This window comes from Pinus tabuliformis, chromosome 3_1, assembly GCF_031772625.1.
Source record: "Pinus tabuliformis cultivar Carrire ecotype Pingquan chromosome 3_1, CPIR1, whole genome shotgun sequence".
Taxonomy (NCBI): domain Eukaryota; kingdom Viridiplantae; phylum Streptophyta; class Pinopsida; order Pinales; family Pinaceae; genus Pinus; species Pinus tabuliformis.
The window spans coordinates 73,203,040-73,219,507 of NC_142301.1; positions in this window are offsets into that span (position 1 = coordinate 73,203,040).

The window sequence follows — 16,468 nt, forward strand, 5'->3', positions numbered from 1 at the left end:
ATGTAACAAGAAGAACCTGAGCGGTATGAAGTTCACTCTCTAAATGGAAAGTGGGATCGACCGAATGTGAAATTGAATCGACCACTTGATCAACTAATGGATCATCAACCTGAGTGACATGAGTTTCACTCTCCAATGGGAGAGTGTGACCGACTGTATTTGAATTTAGATCAATCACTCCGTCAGTTGACGGTAGGTTGGGAGAAAGTTTACGGTAACCAGTTGGAAATTCTTGCTGTGGAACAGTAAGTTTTTCCAACAATGTTGAGGCTTCATCCATGTGAGGGCAAATGTGAGTTTGATGACTCCCTTTGCATAACTTACAAGGAAACCTAACTTTACCCTTTTTCCCAGGAACCTGACTATCACTGGTTGATGGATCAACGGAAAGTTGATGAGATTTTTCTGACCATACTTCCAAGACCTTTGGAATGCCAGGACAATTGACAAGGAAGTGGTCACCCTTACAAAGCCTGCAAGGGTATTTGGGTTTACGATGCATGTCGGAATTTTCCTCAACACAACTAACACTTACAGCCATGGTTGGTTGGTTGACTTCTTTCTTATCTTGCTTCTTCTTCTTCTTCTTCTTCTTCCCTTTCTTCTTCTTCTTAGCCTCCTGGTTACTAGCATCAAGGCTTTTACCAGGCGAAGAGGAAGAAATGGAGGAAGAAAAATTAGGCGAAGAAGGTAAAGGGTCAACAGAAGGTTGGTGATGTTGAGATGGTGAACTCTGTTGAGGTGAAGCATCCGGTTGAGATGGAACAATTGGAGTATTTTGGGCCAACGAAGTTGAAAATAACCATATCGGTAAACCTATTGTAAATCCAGGTAATGACAAAGTAGCCATATAAGGAGGACCAACATTTCCAAAGTAAGGAAAAGTATTAGGATTCTCATTAGGAGGGGTTCCTAGGTTGATAAATTCCGGAACATTTGCCATTATATTCAACTTCAGTGAATTTTATTAACAATTTAAAACTAAAATTAACAATTCACAATTCACACTTAAAAACTAAAATTCACTATTCACACCTATGGTCTCTAAAAGTAAAAACAAACAAATTAACACGCGCTATCAAATCTAGGAGTCAAACCACACACAAACAGTAAGCTCTCCGGACCGAAAACACTAGTTGGTGATGAAGCCCAACCTCGTAGAATTCAGTACAGAAATGGCGGGTGGAACAGTTACCCCGGCAACCTGCTTAATGAATAGACCGGCACAAGTTCCTCCACTTTAACCGTCTCGAAGTGAAGTGAACCCCCCGGAAAATTCAAGTGAGTATAACCGACGTCTGCTCCAGGTACAGTGGGACCTTCCCTCCACCGTCACCTCGGTAGAACCCTAAAGATTATGGTCACTAAGGTCACCAACAGTAACAAATACACCTGGGGGAACAGTCTAAACTCCGACAGCACGCAAGGGCAGAGTAGCAAGCTCAATCCCCTTACCGGCTCCTTGACAACAATCCAAGGTTTACCGATAAGTGACCCCTGGCTCCTCGACAATGGTTAATCCGAGGTTTACCGTTTGTAATACGTACTATCTGGCGTCGTTCCCAACGAGGGGGGAATGATCCCCTCACTGGTTCGGACACGAGCTCGTGCTTCTCCTTTAAGAGGAGCTTTCCCAGAGTGCAATTGAAACAATTGGATTTATTCTACTCAAGATAAACTATCTGTTTGGTTTTGTAGTCTTGGAGAGTTAAGTACTCACCTACTCCAAGACCCTAGCCTAAGCTATGTTGGTGTTTCAGAGCCCTAGAAATGTAAAAATTACTAGATGAATTTTAATTAAGCGCTGTGTTATTAAGGCTGTTATTACTCAAATGGGTAAATGGAGATGAAACCAATGGTGTTATGACCCGACTCAACTGAATGCAATCGAATATGATAATATAATCTTTTCAATTCGATGAATCCTAACTAAAGTAAGGAGAGAGTTTCCATTCACTTCCAACAATGCAAAAAATTGATCACTAAGAGAAAATATAACAAATTCTCTAATGCACTAATTTCATCAAGAAAAACTAATGCAAATCAATTCCAAACCATTTTTATTTTTATATTTTTGTGTAAATTCAAATCAAAGAAAGCTGATCTAAATCTACGATTGATTTTTCAGAATGTAAACTATGCAATTGTAATCTAAGCACAATTCACTTGAAAAGTATGCAAATGTAATCTATGCACATTTTTCATTCATATTCTGAAAATGAGAATTCTAATTATACAAATGTAATCTATGCAAGAGAATTCTCAAACACAAGACGATTCTAATGTAATCTAAGAACTAATCAAGTGCAAGTCGAGAAAATTGGGTGAGAGTTCCAAAGATCAAAAATAAAAACACTCAAAGGCGATTAACACTCATACACAATTTAGCCCCCCCCGGCGAATGAGGGGGAAATTTTTTTGCAAAAACAGAAGCAAAAAGATGCAAAATTGTGAAAGGACTGAGACAAACCTCCAAGTAATGACCAAAGGAAATCAAATTAATAATTTCTCAAAAAAGAGACTCAAAACACCCAATTGATGAAAGCTTAGAGCAGGAATGCTAATGAAACAAGCTTAGGTGAAGATTTTTGGCAAGGGACTAATGAATCTGGGCAGAAAAAACTAAGAAAAAACAAAATCTAAGAGCAAAAAGTGTAAAAAATGGAATTTTCTCAAATTTTGGCAGGGGACGCAGGCAACCCGTTAGCACAGGTGCGGGCCCGCTCTGTGCACACAGCAAAAGTGCGTCCAGGGACGCACTGTGCAGCACTCAGAGGGTGCGTCCTACTGAAAAACTCAAGAAAAACCAAAATAAAACTAATCCTAAGCTAACCCACCCAGAGACAGAATCACAGAGCCAAAACCAGAAAAATAAACCAATTTTCTCAAAGCAAAGTTCACACAAAGGAAAAGACTTTTCTCATCAATGGAATCCCCAGCGGAGTCGCCAATTTGTCACACGGAATCTGTCAAGGGTGCGGACACGACTGACCTTCCTAGAAGTCTAAGACATTCTAATGACAAACAAGACAAAATGGAGTGATCTTTCTCTAAATACACCTTTTACAACATGAAAACTACAAGTGTTTAGGCTTACCTTATTCCAAAACGCTGTTGTTGAAGTCCGTTCTTGACGATCCGGATGAGCTCCTCCTTCAAGTCAATTCCTGCAACCACAAACAATCAAACAATTACCAAGCACTTGCATTTCATATAATAAAACATATATTCAACATGCAGACCAAGGAACACATGAAATAACTCATTAACACAAGCTATTGAGAAAAATAAACCAGTTTGTATTAATAACGAAACAAAGAAACTCTTACAACCTGGCCTTGGTGTTGTGCAAGTTCCTCCCAGGGTCCATCAAGGGTTTTCCTCTACTTTGACAAAGCTCACCCTCTCCCAAGTAGAATCAAGTGAAGACAATCTCTCCTCACAAAGGCTCTAATGGAAGACCTAAATCCTGCAGCATTTACCCAAAGAAAATGTATAGCTCCAACCTCCTCCCCCTCTGGCTCAATGTCTTTATTTATAGTGCTGTAAAGAGGTTATTCAGGTCCACCATCAATGGGATAATCCCCCTCTTTGGGTGGGATAGCTCCCTTATTGATGGGATAAGTTCCCCCTTAATAGAGATACATGAACCAACTAGAGGCGCATCCAATTCATCAAACCGACCTCTAGAAAGTTCTAGAAGTAACCACAAGTAACTTTTTTAAGATGAAACTCGCGCATTTTGCCTTTTACAGAAGGACGCACCTGTCCCTTAACATACAGAGCGTCCAAGGACGCACCTTTTGTGAACATGGTCAGCGTCCCTGCAGGTAAGGCTAGAGAGAACCTGCGACCCCAGAGATAAACATATTTTTTATAAGACTTTCTCTCTTCTTTGAGTTTGAGATGGATAACAGAGGCATGAGACTTGCCTAAGAGGGTAGCATGACTGTTGATTTGAGCCATACTAACTGTAAGTAGTCAAGGTGACATTTTTTAGTGTAACAATAGTAAATGCATGTTTAGAGAAGGATTGCTCTTGTTTGTCTTGTTTGTGACTAGAGAGTCTTAGGCTCCTAGGGAGGTTGGTTGTGTCCGCACAATCGACTCTTTCCGCCTGACATAGATATGGAGGCTCAAGCTGAGTCCCAAATTTTTCATGAACAACCAAGATTGTTATCTGCTATGGACTTGGAGAGAAGTAAATTTAAAATTTCTTTCTCTCATCCTACTGAGATGTCTGTTGGATCTGCTAGCAGTTTCAAAACTGTTAGTTTGACTGTTGATACTCACAAGCTTCCCATGCTTGACAGGATCAACTTGCATATGCAAACTGGTCAATTAATTCTTAATGACTTACAAAAAACTAATGCAGCTGCTATTAAAGTGGAGAAAATTTTGAACAAGGTAATTCAACAACTGAAATTGGAAAAAGCCAATTCTAGGGCCCTGAATGCCCAATTAGAAGAATTGAAGAACATTATTGTCAAGATAGGTATCAATCTTGATGATCAACCTACAATACAAGAACTGTTGAAATCTGCTAAGGTAGAGATTGGAGTTTTGAAGAAAAATTTACATTTGCCTACAGGAGAACATCCCATTGCTGCAGGGATAGCTAAAGTAGAGAATGAAAAAGAGAATCTATTACAGGACGTATTGCAGAAAACTGAGGAAGTTTCTTTACTTAAAGAATATTTGGATAAACTGCAACCAATTGATTTCTCATGTTTGTACAATAGTCATGCCAACAAATGTAAAAGATCTAGCAGCATAGGTATTGTAGTTTGCAACAGAGTTGAAAATGGCTGAACATGATACCAAGAAAGTACAAAGGGAGTTGGAAACAAGCTGCAAATTGTTAAATTTGACTGAAGAAGAAGCAAGGATAGAAAAGGAGAATGCTAAGAAGTATCAGGAAGATCTCTTAAGGACTGAAGAAGAGGTGAAAAGAGTGAAAGAAAAATTGAAGGGTAATATGTCCTTAATTCAAGCCAAGGAGATTTTATGGGATGAAATCATTGAGATTATCAGGAACATATGGGAGTTCCTTTTCATTATGTCTGATGAAAAAGTATTGGTTAGAGATATGGAAGGTGAAGTTATGAAGGACAAGAAGAAAGATCTAGACATCAAAATTTGCTAAAAGGGTGATAGATTTTATCAATTCCAAGTCTGCTTCAGAGCTTAAAGAGCATGACCTTCCAGATAGGACACTCTATGCAATTGATTTCAACAAAATGATTGTTAGACATATCTACAGGAATATTGTTGAAAGGAAGTTAAAAGAGATGAAGGAAACTGCCTCTAAGTTTAGCATACTGTTTGATAAAAGAGTGAGGGCTGGGCTTCCCTCTTGTTGGAATTTACAGGGAAATTCGTTGCCATGGAAAACATATGAAACTTTGTTGGTTGAAACAAAGAGCAATATTGATAACACTCATGAAAAGACAATAGTATTGAAGGGATCCACTATTGTAAACTATCTCCATAAAGATTTTAAACTTTTGTGGATGGCACAAACATTGTTTGCATATAAACCTACTTATAGTAGGATTACATCATTCAGGATAGCAATTGATAAACTAGAAGGCACCTAAATCAAATGTGCCACTGTGGAGAAAGTGCAAGGAATGGATCATAGAATAGGAAAACGGTACACCAATAGATCATCCCACCAAAGACTCAGATTCAAACAGTGATCAGCAATCACCAATCATAGTTTAATTTCTGTTATCTAATTTTCTGGGAAAGAGGTGTCTTTTACCCTCTAATGTAACATTTTAAAATGATTTTTACTTCTAGATAGTTAGATAAGCGGTTTGACAGTTTTGACAGTTACCAATTGTCCCATGAATGTATAAAAAGATGAAAAGTTCTAAAAAAAGGGTTGGATTTTCGTGGAAGGAAAGGCAATACTATTTTGTACTCAGTGAACTGATGATTAATAAAAGAATCAGGATTTTCCATACTTGTTGGGTATGATTTTTTTATTCCTCCAATATGTGTCATTTTGTTTATTCATCTCTTTAAATATGGTAATGAAGTTGTAGGTCTTTGTTTACCTACGTAAATGAAGTTAAATTCCTTAAAGGGCGCTCCCATATTTAAAACCTCTTTCTATATGTTTCCTCTAAATTACAGAGAATAGTTCCTGTTAAACAAAGCATACTGTCTTTAATTTCTTTACATATTCTTCACATCACATTCATATTCAGCATCACATGGCATTTTGAGACTTTTTCAGTCATCTAAATATTGGGGTTTAAGGTCAAGTCTTTCAGATTCTTCAAATAGAGATTCAACAGAGATATAAGTGAAAAACATAATAAATCATTAATTCTCAGGCACAATTTTTGCCCAGCCAGGAAATTGGTTTCCTAAGAAACAAGATTAATTGGCACTGTTGCCGGGGAGAGAAGACAAAAACACTTTTCCCTGGGTTTTCAATATTTTCCTCTGGTTGTTCAGTGAGGAGGAAATTTTTGGTTGCAATGAAACAAGATTAACAATTCTGGCTCCAAAAAGACCTCATACAAGGTTAGACACCTCACAGCAGAAACTCCTAGCCCTTTTAGATCCTGAGATGCTAGTTTCCAAGAGGGTTGGAAGGCCAAAATCTCTACTTACACCAAGTCCTACATTGTCTACACCTAGCAACAGTTTGACTCATTTTTCATTCAAACATTCATCTTCTATTGACCAAGAGTCATATTTTACATCCAATTTATTTCAAGAACCCAACTGTCAAGAAAAAACTCTAGAGTCAGTTTCTTTTATAATGCCTGCTATAGTTATTCAACCTAAACCCATAACTACATTACCACATTCTCATACTCCATTTACTCCTCAATTAGGTTCTACATTTGCTATCAATTAGGGTTCAATAAGTTCAGGAGAAAATGTGGCAGCACCTGCATTTTTGATGAATAGTTATGCACCTATTCAATTGCCACCATAGTTGAATGAAATGCTACAAGAATATTTGAAGATTCTTCCTCGTTTCACAGGAGAGGCTGAATAAACAACAGAGAATCATATAGCAATGTTTTGTAATTTTGCAGAGAACCTAAATGTTGAACATTTAGATGTTGTTCTAAGACTTTTTGTGCAATCCTTGGATGGTGAAGCAAGAAAATGGTTCAAAGGACTTCCTAATAACTCTATTCCTACATGGGAAGAGATGGAGTGCTTGTTCATTTAGAGATGGGAGGAGAAAAGGGACCATGGATATTCACTCAAAGATTTCAATGCAATTAAGAAGAATCCTGATGAAAGTGTTGCAGAATTCATCAGAAGGTTTAATAAATTGTACAATAGTCTTCCAGTGGAGATTAAGCTCCCTCCTGCTGGTGCGAAAATAATTTTTGCAGTAGCTTTTGAGTCATATTTTGGATTTACATTGAGGGAGAGAAGATCCCCAACCCTTGATAAAATCCAAACTAATGCCTTAGAGATAGAAGAAAATATAATGGTTGAGGGTAAAACACCTGAGACACGGCCTATCCAAGATAAGGGAAAATCTAAAGTAGAAGCCTCTCAAAGTCAAAAATTAGAGGACCTGAGTAATGTGATTAAAACTTTGTCAAAGAAATTGATTAAATTAGAACTGAAAAGTAAGAATTCTCAAAGGCAAGCACAACAAAATAGGAATTTTAATCCTCATTATAGAAGACAACCTCTGCAAATTCTGTAGAAGGAGAGAAAAGATCAATATCAGATTCAAGCACCACTATATATAGAGGCAGATCCTGATGAAGTACCATAGCATTCCAAGGACCATGATGATAACATTTCCACGTTGTATGCAGTAGATGAAGATGAACTAGGTGTCAATGGAGAAGAATATGAATATGCTGAAACAGATGTAATTTATAATGAAAATGAAATTAATGAGTATTGGAAACAGTTTATTGACTTTATGCAAGCAGAATTACATAAGAAATATGACTTGAGATCAAGGAAAAGATCTAGAGGTCAAGAGGAAGAAGGTGAGTAGAAAGTCCCATCTCTGTTACCAAGGCAACTCCACAAGAACCCCAGCTTGCAAAACAAGTAAATAAAGGAAAGCAACAACAGAATAAAAATAGCAAGACTCAAACTTCAAGGTGAGTCTTCTCAAGACAAAAGTGACAAAATCCCTTTAGAAAAACTTGTTTCCATTCCACAAGAGATTTCAATCATAAAGAGAGGTGAAGATGAAAATGAAAAGAATACTAAACAAAGTCATGTGTTTAGTCTTGCCAAGAAATTAGAAAAAATTAGAATTCAAGTTTCCCTCATAGAGTTGGTCAAAACACCAGTTTCTCAAAGAGAGATTGATGAGTTTTTTAATCGAAAAGATAATGTGAATGTAAATGACATTGTGAATCTGCAGGATGATAAACTATTAATGGTTTTTGGTCCACACGTGGAGGAGGTAGATCCTTCACCACCTCCTTTCTATATTTCCTTATTGATCCATGATTTCCTCTTGCATAATTGTATGTTTGATTCAGGAGCTTCACATAACCTCATGAAATTTTCAGTAATGAAACAACTAAACCACAAGTTACTAAACCCTATAGAGACTTGTACTCTTTTGATTCAAATAAAGTTAAGTTTCTAGGGGTCATTAAATATATGGTGGTGTCACTAGCCCAGATCCCAGCTAGAATCTTGGTAATGGATGTAGTGGTAGCAGATATCCCTGCTAGGTTTGGAATTTTAATATCTAGATCATGGGAAGCTAAATTGGGTGGTGTTTTGAAGTTAAATTTTACATATGCTATTATACCAACTTTTGGTGGGGAAGAAAGGAGGTTGTATAGAGAAACTAGGCTTGTAAAAAAAATTTAAAAAAATGGAGCAAGCAATTCACCTATATATAGCCAGGAGAAAGATGACTTTGCTTGCTTCATGCTGCATGATAATGAAGAATTGGCTGAAGAGAACCAGAGGCAGCTTACTTCAGCTAGTGTAAATACAGAGCTGCAAACAGAAGGGATGTGGAAATGCTTCTTTGATGAAGCCTATTCTAAGGAAGGAACAGGTGTTGGTTTCCTTCTAATTACACCTGGCGGTAACATGTTACCTTTTTATTTTAAATTGGAGTTCGAAGCAGCAAACAATGTGGCAGAATATGAATCCTTGATCATTTCTCTGCAAACAGCTAAACAAATGGGAGTCAAATCAATTTCTGTTTTTGGAGATTCAGAGTTGATTATAAAATAGATAAAAAACCACTGCCAGACAAAACACCCTAGGCTTAGGGCATCCAGTAATGAAGTGTGGGATTTGGTTGAAAACTTCTTTGAAGCTTTCAACATTCAGTTCCTTCCAAGGGATGAAAACTGATTAGCAGACTCATTGGTTGTGGCTGCTAGTACTTTTTGGCCTCCTATTAATTTAAAGCTAAGATATGAGGTTGAAATGATGCATAGGCCTTCTATCCCTAATAATATAAAGCAATGGAAGATATTTAAAGATGACCAACAGATTAAAGAATTTTTGGCTATTACTGGAGAGTTTCAGGATACCGAGATTGATCAAGATGAAGATGAAGCAACAGATGATGGAGAAGTAAGTGGTTTGAAAAATTTTGTTGTTAATCAAAAAAAAATTCAATTGAAAAATAATATTCTGCCAAGGGGACTTGTTCCTCTTGAAATACTTTTTAACTCTAATGATGTAGTTATCAATTCAGAAAAAAGTCCACAAGATGAGCATATTCAAGATTGTAATATTGGAACTCAGGAAGAGCCCAGGTTAATCAAATTGTTTAATGGAGTTCCACTTAATTATAAGGAAAGATATCTTAAGCTTTTTAAAGAATACATTGATGTTTTTTCTTGGTCCTATGAGGATCTCAAAACATATGATACAAGTATTATTCAACACAATATTCCCTTGAAAGAGGGGATAAAACCATTTAAGCAAAAACTTAGACAGATAAATCCACTACTTTTACCAGCAATTGAGAAAGAGGTCAAAAAGTTGCTTGATGCTAAAATAATAGTTTCACTCAGGTACTCTGACTAGGTGGCCAACTTAGTGCCTGTGAGGAATAAAAATGGAGAGATAAGGCTATGTGTGGACTTTAGAAATCTCAATAGGGCTTCCTTAAAAGATAACTACCCGTTACCTAAAATGGATCATGTATTGCAGAAGGTAATAGGATCATTCAGGATGTCAATGTTGGATGGGTTCTCTGGGTATAATCAGGTGGTTGTGGATAAAGAAGATCAGAAAAAAAATTGCATTCACAACTCCTTGGGGAAATTTTATGTACGCTCAAATGCCTTTTGGGCTGATGAATGCAGGTGCTACATTTCAGAGGGCTATGGACATTTCTTTTGTGGGTGACAAGTTTGTAGTGATATATTTGGATGATATTATTGTTTTCTCTAAGTCTGATGAGGAGCATCTGAACCATCTTAAAAAGACTTTTGAGAAATGTATAAAGTTCAGGCTTTCCTTGAATCTTAAGAAGTCTATTTTTGCTCTTGAAGAGGGCAAATTATTGGGGCATATTGTTTCTAGAGAAGGAGTGAAGATAGATCTAGCAAGAATGCAAGTTGTGTAGAAAATACCCTTTCCCAAGAGTAAGAAAGAAATTCAAAGATATTTGGGAAACATAAACTTTTTAAGGAGGCTTGTGTCCAACTATGCAAAAATTGTAAAGGAAATTACAAATATGCTGAAGAAGGAGAATGAAGTACATGGGACCAAGGGAGCTAGAGAGTCATTCTCCAGGATTAAAGAATCATTACAAGCATATCTAGTCCTAATCAACCCTGATTATCAAAGGCCTTTCCAAGTTTTTTCATTCACATCACCTAATTCAACGGTTGTTGTCCTATTGCAGAAAAATGATGAAGAGAAGGAGCAGTTAGTTGCTTTCTTTAGCAAGATTCTCAGAGATGTTGAACTAAAGTATAATATTCTTGAAAAATAGGTATATGATTTGGTAAAATCCCTAAAGCCCTTCAAAAATTATGTGCTACAATCACAGATCATTGCTTATGTGCCAAATGCTGCAGTAAAAGATGTATTAGTACAGAGCGATGTAGAAGGCAAAAGAGGAAAATGGATAGCCAGGATTCAAGAGTATGACTTGGACATAAAGCCTACAAAGTTGGTGAAAGGGCAAGGATTAGCAAAGATGTTGACAGAGTTGAACTTTCAAGCATTGGGAATCAACTTGCTGACACCTGTGAATGAAGGAACAATTGAAGAAAGTGAACAAAAGCCAGATCCAGGTATGAAGATCAGGTATAATTTTTTAAGTTCAGAATGGTATAAGCATATATTCCATTATTTGTGTTTCCTCTCTTGTCCTCAATCGTTGGATAGAACAAACTATAGAACATTAAAGATCAAAGCACAGCCATATGTGATTGTTGAGGGAAGATTGTATTGGAAGGATCTGGTAGGAATTTTGTTGTTATGTTTAATAGAGGATGAATACACAGAAACCATCAAGGATTATCATGAGAAGTTATGTGGAGGACATTATAGTTGGAAAGATACTGCTCATAAAATCCTCTAGGTAGGGTTTTAGTGGCCCACTCTATTTTGTGATACATATAAGTTTGTCAGAGGCTGTCAGAAGTGTCAGTTTTTTGCTAAGAAAAAGAGGCTAGCTCCCTTGCCTTTGATCCCAGTCTTCATAGAAGAACCATTCAGACAATGGGGATTAGATTTTGTTGGAGAGATTAACCCACCTTCAAGTGGACAGAAAAAGTGGGTTCTTACAGCTACTGATTATTTCACCAAGTGGGTAGAAGCTATACCTACTAAAAGGGCAAATGACCAGGTAGTGATGAAGTTCTTAGAGGAGAATAGTTTTAGCAGATTTGGATGCCCTGTCAAAATTATAATAGACAATGCTCAAGTCTTAAGTTCAAGTAAGTTTAGTTCTTTTTTTCAAAAGTATAATGTTATTATTTCCCATTCAATAGCCTATCATCCACAGGGAAATGGATTGGTTGAATCCACGAACAAAAAATTGATGAAGATCCTTAAGAAAACTATTGCAGAAAACCAAAAGGACTGGGATTCCAAGTTAAAATTTTCTCTATGGGCTGCTAGAGTAACTAAAAAAAGGTCTAGAGGAAAACCACATTTTGAGTTAGTGTATGGAACTCAGGCTCTGTTCCCAAGTCAGCTTGTGAAGCCTGTGATTACAATGATTCAGGAAGCAAAAGAAAAGCCCAATGCCCTGATAAGAAGAATGAATAAGGTAGTAGAGTTAAGTGAAAGTAGGGATAAGGTAAGAGACAACTTCATTATGTATCAATCAAAGATGAAGATTATTTTTGACAGAAAAGAAAAATAGATTGATTTTAAAGTTGGAGACCTAGTATTTAGGTGGGATACTAGAAGAGAAGATAAGGGAAAAGATGGTAAGTTTGATCTCCTCAAGTATGGCCCATTTAGAATTGCAGGAGACAGGGCAAATAATACATTCTTTGTGGAGAATCTTGACGGTGAATCTTTACAGCTGCCTATTAATTGGAATTACCTCAAACATTATTTTCAGTTTTGAAGCACAAGCATCCTATCATTGTAGATACCGGAGTGAAATCATTGTGCAATTTGCACACAGTTCAATTTGGAAAAGCAATATATGACTCCACGCCCGAGGTGAAGGCACTAATCTGTGGTTCTTAGTACTTCTGAGGTAAAAGCACTATCCCCAAGTGGAGCTAGATGTTGTAGCATCCATTGTCATTTGAAGTTTCTTAAGAATATTACAAAAAGAAAAAATATAAAAGAGAAAAAACAAAATCCAATATTATGTATGAATTTCTGAAAAATCAAAAAGATCTAAATGCTAGAGTATTATTTTATTGTTTAAAAAAAAAACGACAATGTAAATGGGCCCAACCCATTTACTAAAGTTCATGCAGGTTCAAGAAGTGCAGTCAAGTGATAACTCGATAAGCACGTTGAGGTGTGTTGCGAGGAAGCAATGAGCACGAAAATTAATTCAAGCTTAACCCCCACAGTTGACCGTGATGTTAGCATGGTTGACCGCGATCTATGGCCTAATATTACCGTGGGGGTTCAACTCTGATAAAGCTCCTGTACATTCCTTACCCCCATGGTGGGCCACCCAAATCGTTCCACTCCACATCACTCACTCCACATCATCCGCCACCTTCATTCGTTAATCGCCAACATCACTCACCATACCCCGTCATCTCATCCACCACTCCATTAATACGCAACATTTATTTCACAGAATTTATTGCATATTTTTCCCCCGTTTGGTTATTGCATCTAATCAAAGTGTAAAAGAGAACATTGTATTAATCATTCGCTTGTAAAACGGAGCAGCTTCTTTTCTAATTCAATATTTCGAGTCAGCAATTGTCTTCAGCAAATGTATTCCAAGTTAGCAACTATCACCCACCAGAATCCATGGCGAAGCAAGTAAGTTCTTGCTCAATCATTCATACCCCATTAATGGATGTCGAACATGATATTTCTGATACCTTTTGTACAATTAAGCATCTACCATTATATCAAGACGTCATTTTGAACTAGAAAAATTCCCCTACATCCATCGCAATGGTTAGGTCAAGTGTTTTAGCAGCCTTCGTCCCTAAGACTCAATTTTTTCCTGAATTCATCCAATGGCTAGCCTTAGCCATGTACCCTAAAAAGTGCTTTGTAATGAATCATTCTAGAGAAAAAATTTTCCAAGTAACCACTCAATTAATTCACCAAGCACTAAATTACCCTGTGTCAGGAACATACACTGCCTTTACTGAGGAATCTCTGGTCTCCCATTATGATAGCTTGTCACCCCAAGAATTGTCTCATGTCACCTAATTCTTAGCTCCTAAGTCAAGACAATTCTCTCTAGATGATAATCTGTTCTCTTTAAATATTTTCGCAATTGATATAAGACCAGTCTTACAATTAATTTCAAAGATTTTGGGGAAAGAAGATTCCAGATAGGTTGATAAAGTGTTGCTAGGATTCTTCTCCTTAATGATAAAGCCAAAGATTGTGCTAGATATTCCATGTTTTTGGGTAAATTTCATCAATACTCAGTTCATGACTCTACCTCTTACTGGATATTTTAAGTTTCCTTCAGTCATTACTTATCTATTTTTATACCACAACGTTGAGCACTTCTCAGGGTTGGAATTAAATGTTGTTGATCCGAACAAGAGAAAACAATCAGTGGTATTTTGGAGAGACTTGGTCAAAGGTGATCCAAGGATTAGTGGATTGTTTGAGTTCACCTCTTTATTTCTTCCAGTGGTTTACAAGATCTTGAATGCAACCTTACCTCCAAATTTTCTTCCCAAAGCTCAGGAATTCCTTCAATTGAGTAAAGATGTGAGGTGTGGTGACTGGTATGTTTTTGAGGATCATGCATAGATTAGGATTTATGGAGCCTTAGTTAAACCATACAGATTGCCCAAATTTTTGCCAATGAGACTCTTTTCCCTGGAATTTATCAGACAGGGTTTGAATGTGGATCAAGTCCATTTTGTTCACATGAAAAAAGGTTATTTGTTTAAGTTTCGTAGAGCAGTAGGTCCTTTCATTATGAACACTAGACAAGCTGCTCAAGAGGTTGAGAGGCTATTAAATGACATGTGTCTTTTACAGGTGGTTGAGTGCGCCTATGACCCTCACCAGGTTATTTCCAAGAGGAGGATGGATAGTGGGTATTCAACATTTGTACATGAGAGTACACCAAAAACAGAGAAGATGGAAAATGAAGATTTACAGTTCACCCAGGGGGTGAAGATTGAAACTCCTGGCATTTCAGAAAAGGGTGCCAAGAGGGCTAGAGAAAATGTTATTGGTTTGGATGAAGAAGAAGCGGAAGCAGCCAAAAGAGCTAAACTTTCAGATGTAGTGACTGCAGCTCAACCTGGCCTAAAAATTCAATTAGGAGAAACAGAGGGTGCATTGGCCTCCCCATCTTCCAGAGAGCCTAATCATGATCAATTTCCTTTAATTAAAAATATGTTTGCTCAAATTGCTGAAAGAAATAAAAAGGTGCAAGTAAATATGGAGGCTCAAGCTGAGTCCCAAATTGTTCCTAAACAAACAAGATTTTTATCTGCTATGGACTTGGAGAGAAGTCCATTTAAAATTGCTTTCTCTCATCCTACTAAGATGTTTGTTGGATCTGCCAACAATTTCAAAACTATTAATTTGACTATTGATATTCACAAGCTTCCCATGCTTGACAAGATCAACTTGCATATGAAAACTGGGAAATTGATTGTTCATGACTTACACAAAACTAATGCAGCTGCTGTTAAAGTAGAGAAAATGTTGAACAAGGTAATTCAGTAGCTAAAATTGGAAAAAGCCAATTCTAGGGCCTTGAATGCCCATGTAGAAGAATTGAAGAATATTATTGTCAAGATAGGCATCAATCCTGATGATCATCCTGCAGTACAAGAACTGTTGAAATCTGCTAAGGTAGAGATTGGAGTTTTAAAGAAAAAGTTACATCTACTTACAGGAAAACATCCTATTGCTGCAGGGATACCTGAAATAGAGAATGAAAAAGAGAAGTTATTACAGGACGTATTGTAGAAAACTGAAGAAGTTTATTTACTTAAAGAATCTTTGGATAAACTGCAACAACATGTGAGTTCTCATGTTTGTACAATAGTCATGCCAACAAATGTAGAAGATCCAGCAACACAGGTATTGCGGCTGGCAACAGAGTTGAAAATGGTTGAACATGATACCAAGAAAGTACAAAGGGAGTTGGAAACAGCCTGAAAATTGTTAAATTTGACTGAAGAAGAAGCAAGGACAGAAAAGGAGAATGCTAAGAACTATCGGGAAGATCTATTAAGGACTGAAGAAGAGGTGAAAAGACTAAAAGAAAAACTAAAGGGTAATATGTTCTTAATTCAAGCTAGGGAGATTTTATGGGATGAAATCATTGAGATTATCAAGAACATCTGGGAGTTCCTTGTCATTATGTCTGATGAAAAATCATTGGTCAGAGATATGGAAGGTGAAGTTATTAAGGACAAGCAGAAAGATCTAGAGGGATCAAAATTTGCTAAAAGGATGATAGATTTTATCAATTCCAAGTCTACTTTAGAGCCTAAAGAGCATGACCTTCCAAATAGGACACTTTGTGCAATTTATTTCAACAAAATGATTGTTAGAAATATCTATAGGAATACTGCTGAAAAGAAGTTAAAAGAGATGAAGGAAGTTGTCTCTAAGTTTAGCATATTGTTTGATAAAAGAGTGAGGGTTGTGCTCCCCTCTTGTTGGGATTTACAGGGAAATCTGCTACCATGGAAAACATATGAAACCTTTTTGGTTGAAACAAAGAGCAAGATTGATAACACTCATGAAAAGATAGTAGTATTGAAGGGAGCCACTATTGTAAACTATCTCCATAAAGATTTTAAACTTCTATAGATGGTGCAAACTTTGTTTACAGATAAGCCTACTTATAGTAGGATTACAACATTCAGGA